Source organism: Malus sylvestris, chromosome 13, assembly GCF_916048215.2.
Source record: "Malus sylvestris chromosome 13, drMalSylv7.2, whole genome shotgun sequence".
Lineage (NCBI taxonomy): Eukaryota > Viridiplantae > Streptophyta > Magnoliopsida > Rosales > Rosaceae > Malus > Malus sylvestris.
The window spans coordinates 33,272,090-33,284,242 of NC_062272.1; the positions used below are offsets into that span (position 1 = coordinate 33,272,090).

A 12,153-nucleotide genomic window follows, 5' to 3' on the forward strand; every position below is an offset into this window, starting at 1 on the left:
CTCTTTGAAGAACTTCCCATAAGCTGGCATGTTCCTAATGACATCAAGCAAAGGTAAGTTAACATTCACCTTACTTAGAATATCAAAAATCTCCTTAAATGACTTATCCTGCTTGCTCTTGGCAAGTCTTCCAGGGAATGGTATTGGTGGAGTGTAAGGTTTCTCGGCCTTGTGAAGATTTGGTGCTTCAAACGAGGAAGTAGCATGGCTTGGTTCCTCATTTGGTTTCTCATTTTCTCCTTGAGTAACCCCTGCATTCACATGATCAGATTCATTAGTAACTTCATTTCCAACTCTATTATTGATAACCTTACCACTTCTAAGTGTAGTGATTGCTTTGGCTTGCTCTTGGTTCCTTTGGAGTATCACGGGTTGGCTTGGAAACTTTCTAACCTCTCTTTGGTTCAAAGCATCTGCAATCTGTCCCAATTGTGTCTCCATTTTGGTTAGAGCCGCCGAATGTTGTTGGAGAGTGCTATTGGTGGTTTGTTGGAATTGCAAGGTATTTTGGGCTAACAATTTAACCGTATCCTCAAGTGTAGGTTTTGGTTGGAAGTTTTGGAATTGATTGTTGTTCTTCCACAAAAGATTGGGATGATCTCTCCAACTTGGGTTATATGTATTGGAATACACATCATTCCTTGGTCTTTGATTGTAAGAATTCATGAGGTTCACTTGCTCTTGGACATACTCGGGGTAAGCCTCCCTAGATGGACATTGATGAGTAAGGTGGCTTGGTATGTTGCAAATGGCACATACTTCATTTGCTTTTGGCACCATGTTGAGCACGGATTCAAGCTTCTTTTCTAGGTTAGCTACCTGCAAAGAAAGATCATGATTAGAGCTTGTTTCATATACTCCAACTTTCTTACCCCTTAAATCTTTGTGCTGAGCATTAGACCCCAACATCTCATAAATGTTATATGACTCTTGAGCATTCTTTTTCTTCAAAGCTCCACCTGCTGCATTATCAACAGTTGATTGACATGTTTGGGTTAGTCCATCATAGAAAATTTGCATTTGTAAGTGAAGAGGTAACCCATGGTGTGGACATTGCAACAAAAGGCCTTTAAAGCGCTCCCAACACTCATTGAAGGGTTCTCCATCATCTTGTTTGAAGTTGAAGATTTGTCCCCTTAATGTGGCTGTCTTTTGAGTGGAAAAAAACTTTTCCAAAAACTTCTTAGCCACGGCATCCCACGTGGTGAGTGAACCAGGTACTAGAGTCATCAACCAACCCTTGGCCCTATCTTTCAAGGTGTAAGGGAACACTCTCATCCTCAGATTTGCTTCACTTACTCCCTGTAAAGGTAAACCACTCACAACATTGTAAAATTCTTTAATATGAGCTAAAGGATCTTCATTAGGTAAGCCATAAAAAGAAGGAAACATATGGAAATGTGAAGATTTAAGATCATAGTTTCTAGCTTCTGTGGGCAGCAAGATGCATGAAGGTGAATTTGGTATGATTGGTTGAGCAAAGTCCTCCAAAGCTCGAAGCTCATCTTGGTTGCCCGCCATCTCTTCTTCTCTTTCCCAATTAAAGTGCTCAGATCCTTCACTTGTTTGACTAGACGATTTGCCCTCCTCTTCTTCACGGATAATGGAGGAACTTGTTGGCACAAAGCTTCCCAAAGTGTTGCCCTTTAACCGTTCAATTCTTTGGCCTAATTCAGCAAGTCTATTTGACATATACTACCTGAAACAAGATAAAACAAGTTTGAATAAAAATCAGAAATCTACTTAAAATGAAAAGAACAAGGTTTAATATCAAAACAAGCAATTATAAGGGACTGAAATCAGTCCCCGACAACGGCGCCATTTTTGTTGAAGTTTTCCTTCTTCGTGCTAGAATATGTTTAGTATAATGGCACAAGTAAGGGTGTCGAATCCACAGGGACTAATTGACCTTATACAACTACTTGTTTTGCAAGAACTATATAATAGAAATAAAACTAATCAATTTAGGCAGATTTGTTGTTGTAACTTTGAAAACACAAGAAAATGAAGTAGACACAAATAAATGAATCAACAACTAATAAAATGAGATAGCACCAATGGAGATGAAGCTAGGGATTCGGTTTCACCATTGCTAAACCAATTCCATGTTTGTTAAGTCAGTTTATGCTCAGCCATCTACCTATTTCTTGAGTTTGTTTCACTTAGATATGATCAACCATATGATGTGTGGATTTGATCAAATGTTCCTAGTCATGAACCTAATTGTGATGTGCAACTTTGGTTCCTAATCAAGAATGTGTCACGCATAAGAAACTTTCATAAAACCAAAGGAAACACTTGGCAGGATGTTTGCAAAACATTCCCTTCAATCATTCCCATTTCTACCAAGATTATGCATGATGTGTGCTTTTAATATTGGCTAGACAACCTGTGGTTAATTCAAATGGTGATCAAGCATTAAAATCAACACACAAAGTCACAATTAAATCAGAGAATGAAACAAGGAATAAATGGGTCAACTGAGCATTCTGAATTAACTACATGGCAATCTTGCAAGGCTACATCGAATCCCTAGAAAGAAATTAGTTACACTTCATGTTTACAGAATGTTTGACATAAAAGTATACAACATGAGTGAACATAGAATTAAGGAGAAGGAACCCTTGAAGCAAAACTGGTGTCGAAATCCCTTAAGAGTTGCCTTCGGTGTTGGTTCTCCAAGTGTGTTGTAAATGAAGGTGGAGCGGTTAGGGTGTGTGTAATGGAATGAAGTGAAGAAGAAGTTCTGAAATGCCTAATTCGCTTGGTTTAAATAGGGAGATGAATGGATGGGAGAGGGAACATGACAGCTAGGTGAATGCATGTGCAACGCTGGAAATGTGATGCTGGAAAGTGGAGGGGGAGTCACGGCAATGATTGTGTTTGTGTGAATGATTATGGAATGGGTGGATTTCTGGGATGGTGATGCATGGCATCAGGGAAATAAAACTGCATATGGCTAATTTAATTGAAGATGCATGTGGAATGGCTGCAAGGATGAAGTGGACAACCTGGAATTGGTTGTAACAAGCTGGAAAAGGGGTATGAAAGTGCACGGCATGGGCATGAGGGAGCTGGAAATGCAAAGGTGAGCTGTTTTGGTGATGGAAGTGCATAAGTGAGCTGGAACTGCATGTGAGGGCACGGCAAGGTGTGTGGAACCACCCAATATGGCTGAATTTCACCACTTTCCTTCCACATCTTTTCCTGAAATTCCAGCAGCCAAATTAGTCCTAGATTCCTCATTTGGACTTCAAATTAACTCCCCAGAATCCACTCCACGTTTGGAATAATGCTCAGCTACCAAAAGGAGTGTTTTTACTTCATTTGCCTTCCAATTTATCCTATTACACACTTGGCTGCACACTAACACCAAATAATGTAAAATGCAACCATTTTAATCCAAAAACATCACAAAGACGCCAAATATGGAAGATATAAATGCATGCAAAATGTGAACTATCACTCGACTATAAATGTGGTTGGGCCGTCGGAATGCCAAACTCTAAAATGCACTTGTGAGTATCCAATCATAAAATGGGTTGTGTTTTCAATGTGCCAAACAATATAACCTGGTAACAACTCATTTACTGAGAAGCTAATGAGATCTTCCAACAAGGACTCAAAGATTCTTCGCCGATAGAGACTTAGATAGATAGTCAACCAAACTCGGAATAATGATGTTTCTACAAATTGGAAGGTGCTCCTTGATCACTTGACTCTACGGCTCTAGTGTTGTTTCTAGAAATTGTAAGATGTAGCTGGTTGTCAACCACAATGCTGTTTATACAAATTGAAAGATGTGCTTAACAAAGTTAGGAGGGTCAATGTTTTTCTCAAAGATGAGAATGATTCGTGTAGAGCGAGAAATTGTGCAGAGCAGAAGCTTGTTTGTTGAGTTGAGGGTGCCTTGGATGTTGGAGACCCTCTTCTAGTTATAGGAGTAACTCTTCAAGATAACCACCTCATGCAGTAGCAAAGTCCAATTCATACCATGTTTCCTTGGTATCAAACTATCATGATCTTTTCGTGAAGCTCAGCTAATCCTACTAGACTTAGGACTCTGAACCCAGCCTTTTCTATATTTAATCCATTCTAGATCTTGATCAGCTATGAACAATGTTTCTTGGAATATTACAAATCCCATTATTGTCTATTCTGATCCTTAACAATTTTACTCAAAATTTGGGACTCAACTAAATCCAATCCTAAATCCCAAAAAGTCAAACACTGATCAGGATTCGTCAATCTCTCTTAGGGCTGGACTCGGTCTTAGAACATACTAGAAAATGTGCCCACGCTTCGTTGCAGGGATTTAATGTATTAGTCGGAACATGCATGAATAGTTTCTACACAAAGTAACTAAGACGATTCAGTACCTAAGAACCAATGAAGTGATACTTTGCTTGCTATACATGGATATGCATGGTATGAGAAACATTCATTTGTAGATCGTATTGTGCCATTAATATTATACTTATAGTTTCAAGTAATCAACCCACTCCACCTGAGAAAAACACAGAAAAAGGAAAACAAAAAAGTAGAGGACAATACTTAAGCATCTGGTAGGAATAGCAAGCTTGTGAAAAAATTGCTAAACCATCTTACAAATTCAATCATGAAACGTTATACTGTAACTTAAGACAAAGATAAAGCATATAGTTTGTTTACAAATCAAAACGAAGTGCTTCTATAATGTGTGATTGAAAAAAATGCTTTTTAATGCGGTCTTGCAAGAAATTAATGCAGTCCAAAAACAACCTAGAAAACACCCTAGAAATCTTTACCATCCCAATCTTTCTACATTGAATCATAAATGGACAGGATCCCTCCCTAGTTTTGTAACAGAAATTCTAACAAAGAATATCAGGCTCCAAAGTTCTTAACTTGTCTTTGGCATAAAAATGTACACTGTAATTTTAGTTCGAACGAAACAAATACACATGTAAAGTAAAAGGCACCAATGCTACATGCACTGCTTTACAACCATCTCAAGTTGCCGACACAATGCTTAAAATATTTGAGACTCAAATTTTCATACAAACATAACACCTCACCTAAAAAATAACCGAAGTTGTGGCATCTGAATTAAGCAAGCAGATGCTTTGCAAGGCTTTCTTCAATATCATCTCATATTCCCTTTTCATCTTTCCTATATGATACAATAAACCGTTCAAATTCAGATGTAAATAAGAGAATCTGGCACACTGTACTATTACAGTTACTAGTCTTGAACAATAACACAAGCGTAATTGCTCTTAATCGAGAACTTCATCAAATATAATAAAATCTAAAATCTAATGTAATATGTCAAAAACAAAAAAAGAAAAGAAAAGACAAAAGAAAGCGATCATTTGAAGGCATCGTAATGCCTTCACTATTGTATACTTGTAGCATGTAATTGATGCATCTGTTGTTCAATGAAATCATTTGCTTGGCTAAAAAAGTTAAATACAATAAATACAATGATATCCAATTTATGAGAAATTATGAAGAAACAAATGAAAATGAAAATGAGAAATGCGAACTTGCCAAAAAGAAAACCTATTATAACGTGCAAAGATACTCGCATCATATTTTTTTTATTGCATCATCCATTTCGCAACACATTAAAAAAATTGTTTGGAAAAGCTTTGCTATGATGATTTGGTTTTGTGAAAAACAATACGAAAAAAATAGAAGACAAAATGATGGCCTAGTAATGGCAAAAAACACTTCTTAACAATGACACGAACATGTGAGTTGAAATTTTGAAACATTTGACAACAAAAGAAAGAAGCAAAATTAGAAGAAATAAAAGAGATGCTCACTCAAAAACAAGTGAAGAAATAATACCAGGCTTCTTCTCTTTGGCATCCAAAATTTCATCGCTGACTCCTTCAACCTTAAACATATTTAAAATATAAAACGGAAAAAACCCAGAAGAAATACAATAAATATATTCACATCCAATTTATGAGATATCATGAGAAAGCAAATGTAAATGATTTCATAATCATGAATGCAAATAAGAAACACAAACTTGCCAAAAAAGAAGACCTATTATAGTGTGTCAAGATACCCTCAACATATTTTTTTTTATGCCATTATCCATTTCACAATACATTAAAAAAATATTGTTTGAAAAGGCTTTGCTATGATTATTAAGCTTGGAAAAAATAATTCCAAACAAGTAAAAAACAATTACTAAAAAAGTGTGGAACGAAGTAAATGTATGGTTCCATAGATGCAAACAAAATAACACTACGTCATTATATTTAATTAAGACCCCTCTCTACCAGTTTGATGGCAAAAACACAAATCTCTCTCGTGCAGGAATGAACCTAACCATTTAACGAAAAATAACCATTTAACAAAAAAAGATAAAAACCAATATGGTAACCAAACAAACAAAATCTAGAAACAAACACAGCATATCATGTAAACATTGGCCCACATAACTTAAATCGACTTAATCACTGTAAAAATCTAAACATAAAATTTATTACGAAGCAAGAGATTAAGGATCCTCAGTCCATAAATTTTTTGGACAAAAGAGATGAAGAAATAAATAATAAAGAAAAGGCAAGGTGGCGCAAACAGAAGATGCCAGTCACACAATTCATAAAAAGGAAAAAAAAAAAGCATCAAACCTGATGATAACATGTCGTGAAACACCTATGAAGCAATTTTGCAACAATTAGCAGCAGGGAACACCAACGCAGGTGCAAAAAAAAAAAAACACAAATCGGACACGCAACCCATCTACATCCATCTTTAACTTTAAAAGATCATCTCTATATTGGCTAGACATATTGCATCACCAATGGCATGCTTCACATTCACAAAAATGAGCATGCTCATTGACACATGGGTAGATCTCAATAGTACCAACTGAATCACAACAATCCTCCAAAGGAAAACAAACAACGAAATGACTTCAAGAAAAATCTTTGTCATTTCTTCAGTGAAGCGCAAGTTGGAAAAGAGTAAAATTTAAATTGAAAAACAACAATCTAATAGACACAATTTTGCAACAATTAGCAGCAGGGAACACCAACGCAGGTGCAAAAAAAAAAAACACAAATCGGACACACAACCCATCTACATCCATCTTTAACTTTAAAAGATCATCTCTATATTGGCTAGACATATTGCATCACCAATGGCATGCTTCGCATTCACAAAAATGAGCATGCTCATTGACACATGGGTAGATCTCAATAGTACCAACTGAATCACAACAATCCTCCAAAGGAAAACAAACAACGAAATGACTTCAAGAAAAATCTTTGTCATTTCTTCAGTGAAGCGCAAGTTGGAAAAGAGTAAAATTTAAATTGAAAAACAACAATCTAATAGACACAAATTTCAAAAAGGAAACAATAAAATCACCTCAAGAAAAATCCATCATTATTCCATGCATGTGACCTGAGATGTTTGAGAGTTGAAAGTCTAGAGCAATTGGTGAGAAAAAAGTAAAAAGGCGAGAGCTGGTTCAAATAGAGCAAGAGAGAGAGCAAAGAAGTTAGTCGCTCTGGCATAAAAGAGAGAAAATCAGCTCTAGAAGCCACAAAAGCCTATTCTCCAACCTAACTCAACAATAAAGAAAAGATTTGAGTTGTTTTTTTTCTACCTCTTTCTTCTCTGTGTGTGCCTGCTTATGACATCAACTGTGAAGTTCAAACCATATCCATACAGAAAAATTTAAGTCAAATATTTTGTTATATTTAAAACCTCAGGATCCTAGAAGCACATCATATGAACTCAAACAAAAAAATTTAATGAGTACAAATGATTGCTATGTAGAAAGATCTCATGAAGCAGACAAACTAAAACTCAACTATTTTATGTACAGATGCATAATCATGAAAAAAATTGCTGGAGAAAATCATATATACTAAACTAACGATTTAATTGTAAAACATATATACAAACAAAATAAAATAAGCAATATACTACTTGAATCACCAGTTGAATGACTTTTATACAAATAGACGTGCAGTGTATAATGCTGTAATGTAGATACAATACGGTTTAAAACATACAATCTATATTTCTGTGTATGATTAATATCCTCATATGCAAATACACTTCCAGATTGGCCTATCAACTAATAGCTTGTCATTAAGTCACATCATTATCTTTGTGGCCATTCTGTAATAGGCCATACTTTTGTGTCAATTAACGGCCCAATTGGACCAACAAAAATGAATCAAATCCCTAAAATTTCAAAATTGGGGATATTCCGAATATGGAAAAAAAAAAACTAAAATAGCTTACCTTCTTGTGTATAGCTTGTCATCCACAACTTAAAGCTGAAAATAGAATGAAGTTCAAAGTATGATGAAGAAGCAGAAGAATTAAAGAGTTGTGCCTATGAAGAAAAATAATTTGAGGTGAATGAGTGGATAAATTACTTACATAAAAAGCTCATTTCAAATCGATGATCTCTTTCTCACCCTAATAACATTTAACAATTGCAATTAATAAAGTTTTCTTAATAAGGGGAAAGCTAGAAGTGCAAGTAATAAGCATTACAAATGGAATAGCCTTATATACTGATTAATGCCCTTGAATTAAGTTGCAAAGCTTGAATAGTCAGTCTCTTCACGTGGCTGCAAGAACCAGTCGTTAATTTGAAAATTATTCAATACACGTTAAAACATGAATCAGAAGCAAATTGATGAAAAAAATAGAAGGGAAAATGTAACACAACTTAGTAATTTTATATGTTACGAAAGAGCATTACTTTTATACCTTCGATCTACAAACCTCATGATCATTAAAAGCAAGAAAAAAATTGGAAAAAAAAAAAAAGTTGCTTATGATTTGTTTGTTTGGTGAAAAACTTTAGAAGGAGAAACAAATGAAATTAGGTCATAATGTATTTTTACACAGACAACCGTACAAAGATGAATAAGTCATACATATTTTGGTGGTGCAAATTGCAAAACAAAACCTAATTTTCCTCTGCGCTGCGATGTTTTCTCCACTAGAAAACGTCTCCTAATTCAATAACTTACAAAAATCACAAATTTAAGCATGATTTGATGGATTTTTAAGAATGAAATTTCATCATAACCAACTTTTCTTAACAAATTTGTAATCTATTCCTCTGTCTCCTCACCCTCTCTCCCTCACCCTTTCTCCCTTTATCTCTATATCTATCCGAGAGGCATGGCCTCCCATCCCCGAAACCCTCACCAAATGACAACAATGTGTCTCTCCATCTTCCTCTGTTTGCGCTAAGCCACCCAATCTGTCCCAAACCATACGAACAAAATCATCCTCCTAACTTTTGATAATTACCTTCCAACCCAGCCATAGATATGATGGTAATGATGTAAATAAGGCAAAATCGAGGGGCAACCAATTGACTGTAGCTAAGCTACTGTTAATTGCTCCTCAACTTTAGAATAGATAACTAGAAAATTGCCCGCACGCTGTTGTGGGGGTTTGAAATCGTAATGTCGGACATGCATGAATCATTCTAACAGAAAAAGACACAAATTATTGATGATAGCACGTGTCACCAAATTATAATGAAATGTCAGCAGCCTTAGAATAAGATTTGATGATGCATATAGTGCGGATTGCAAGTTTAATTCCAATAAATATGTGTAATTATGAATCACCATTATCTAAAGACCCACAAAATCTACATCAAACCACCTGAAGGTAGAAGCAATATTAGTCTACAAAATATAGAACCCAACTTAGCCAAATTTAAAAAAGCATAAACTAACATAAATGGTTCAACATAATGTGAAAACCAAACACAAAAGTTAACCATTGTGGTAGCATAAATATTTTAGCTTGCAGTTATATAGAATTAACTTTACATAATCAGTCCATTGACATTCAAAAGTGCTATTTAGAAGTTTGACATAACCAAAAATATACTCACAACAAAATATTGTTTTAACATAAGGAACTTAAGCAACATGTAGTCCACACATATTTTGTGTGTGCATGCAATTTGACAAAATACATGTCTTGCAAGCCATGTTATCGCCTTAACGATTGCAAAAAAAAAAAAAAAAAATAACATGATAGTTTCTGTACCTATGTGAAGGGAATGGGGTCTGCACCTAATTGCGAGAAACTCCGTGTCATTACCGAATAGGCACGATAATTCGTTGGAGTTTTCAATTGTCATTTTTTTGGTTGTTTGCAACTTGTATCAGCTAATGTGTTTTCGTGCTATATATAAATAGTAAGCAACCCTATAAATAAATACTAAGCAACGGGTAATGACACACCCCGACCTAGATCGAGGCATGCTGGCCGTCACGTGAGGGTGACGTAGCCATGTGTAGAGTGTGGAAACAATATTAATATAAGGAATGCAAATAAACAAAAACCAAACCAACTAGAGCACAAGTAGCCTAAGTGCAGTCCAGTAAGACGAATACTAATTATACAACACCCAAAGGTGATCCTACATTGGTGATAATATGTCAGAGCTGCCGTAAATTCCTCGTAAGCCACCAACAAGCACTCATAACTAGAACTTGGAGGGGCGCAAAAGTAGTAACCCCGAGTCTCGCTTGACTGCACTCTTCCTCAAGATCGGCCTGACCTATATGCGAAACAACTATTTAAACATTATTTTAAAGCACATAACCAAAATTAGGTAATAACTTCTCATACATTGCTCAATTGGGGTGTTTGAATATACCAACGTGGCCTACTCAACCTCAAGAACATCCCCATAATTTTAGAAAAATTTTATGATCACTCATGCACAGTCACGTGCCAACATTGTATGGAAATGGAAGAAAACTTGAGAGGGAAGGAGAGAAAGAGTCAACGGTTGTGAGTGTGTGTGTGTGTGTGGTCTAGATTTGGCCACTCAAACAAAACAAATAAAATTTTTAAGTTCCAATTGCTTAGGAATAAAAAGGATTGGTCCAAATCCAAAGCTTAAACCACACAACACAACTCAACGATTAAAGGGCATATAAGTCATTTCACACCATCGAAAATATATTTCGGAACGGGCTGTCACAGGTAACATATATGTACAGCTCAAGTTTGGTATGGAAACAATTTTTGACATCTAAACTGCCTAATAAGACATGTCACCTTTTTTTTTAATTGTCAAACCAAAGTGGAAGATGCAAAACATGCACAACAACATGATACCTTTCTCAACAGAGTCACACATATACATATTTGAAACCAATTGGTAAAAGATAGACACACACGGGAAATGAAACGCAGATTAATCTACAAAGACTCTTAATTAATCACTTTGTTGTTGAAAAATAAAGACAAAATGAAAAACATTTTGTAGAACAAGACAAAAATATTCAATACAACAACACAACAAATGAACGTACAAACAGTAATTGCTGCACAACATAAAAAAGTTAGGTTTAGCAAATGAAACCTGCAACGCAAAATCCTGAGTTAGCAGGACGTTTCCTGCAATCCATAAAAATAAGAGAATAATCAATCTTCTCGTCTTTAAACAATTGAAATAAAAAAAATTGCATTAAAATTAGGAAGCAGAGAAGTCGATGCAGAACCTCATATGCATACATAGAGACACAGATGCATACAATTTAAGAACATTGGAATTGAAATGGAAGGCTAGACATAATAATAGACAAAATTTAAACTACAAAAAGGAATAAAAATGACCTTTGAACGGTTACAGAAATACAGAGGAACCTAAGAAACAAAACTGAGAGCAAATGAATATATAGAGGGGCAAAAAATCCCTAAATCGATTAAAACAAAGAGAAAAGCATGCTACCTAACCTAACCAAACAGTACAGGAAGATTTGTAAACTAATTTTGGCCTCTCAATCACAACATGCAAGCAGATATAAATGCAAGTAATAATAAAATATTAAGATTTGAGTACAAAATCAAAATGACAAAGCGAACCTGCAAGCAGATATAAATGCAAGAAATAATAAAATATTAAGATTTGAGCACAAATTCAAAAGGACAAAGTGACTATGCAGGCATATATAAATGCAAGAAATAATAAAATATTAAGAGGGGTGTAGTCAAACTTGGATTTGAGAGGATTTTAAAAGACTTTAAAATCCTAGTGTAGTCAATTAAAAGATTTTAGAATCCATTAAAATCTAGGTGCAGTCAATTAAAAGATTTTAAAGGATCCATCCAAATCTAAGTGTATTAAAAAAATTAAGA

At 35.2% G+C, this 12,153-nt stretch overlaps 1 long non-coding RNA gene and 1 pseudogene across 4 annotated transcripts; one reads left to right on the plus strand and one right to left on the minus strand.

Moving 5' to 3' along the window:
* Positions 1 to 1,036: 1,036 nt before the first annotated feature.
* LOC126598251 (small nucleolar RNA R71) lies at positions 1,037 to 1,147 on the plus strand (annotated as a pseudogene).
* A 2,078-nt stretch (positions 1,148 to 3,225) lies between these two features.
* On the minus strand, positions 3,226 to 11,414 carry LOC126595689 (uncharacterized). Of its 4 annotated transcripts, none has more exons than XR_007613657.1 (7): positions 8,910 to 9,154; positions 8,521 to 8,597; positions 8,404 to 8,442; positions 8,263 to 8,297; positions 5,836 to 5,884; positions 5,058 to 5,152; positions 3,226 to 3,366 (listed from the first exon to the last, which is right to left on the minus strand). It is a non-coding gene; the product is annotated as an uncharacterized LOC126595689 (long non-coding RNA). The 4 variants fall into 4 exon arrangements; XR_007613655.1 differs by lacking the exons at positions 3,226 to 3,366; positions 8,910 to 9,154 and adding exons at positions 10,428 to 10,564; positions 11,378 to 11,414 and having other exon boundaries at positions 4,567 to 5,152; XR_007613656.1 differs by lacking the exons at positions 3,226 to 3,366; positions 8,910 to 9,154 and adding an exon at positions 11,378 to 11,414 and having other exon boundaries at positions 4,567 to 5,152.
* Between the last annotated feature and the right edge of the window lie 739 nt (positions 11,415 to 12,153).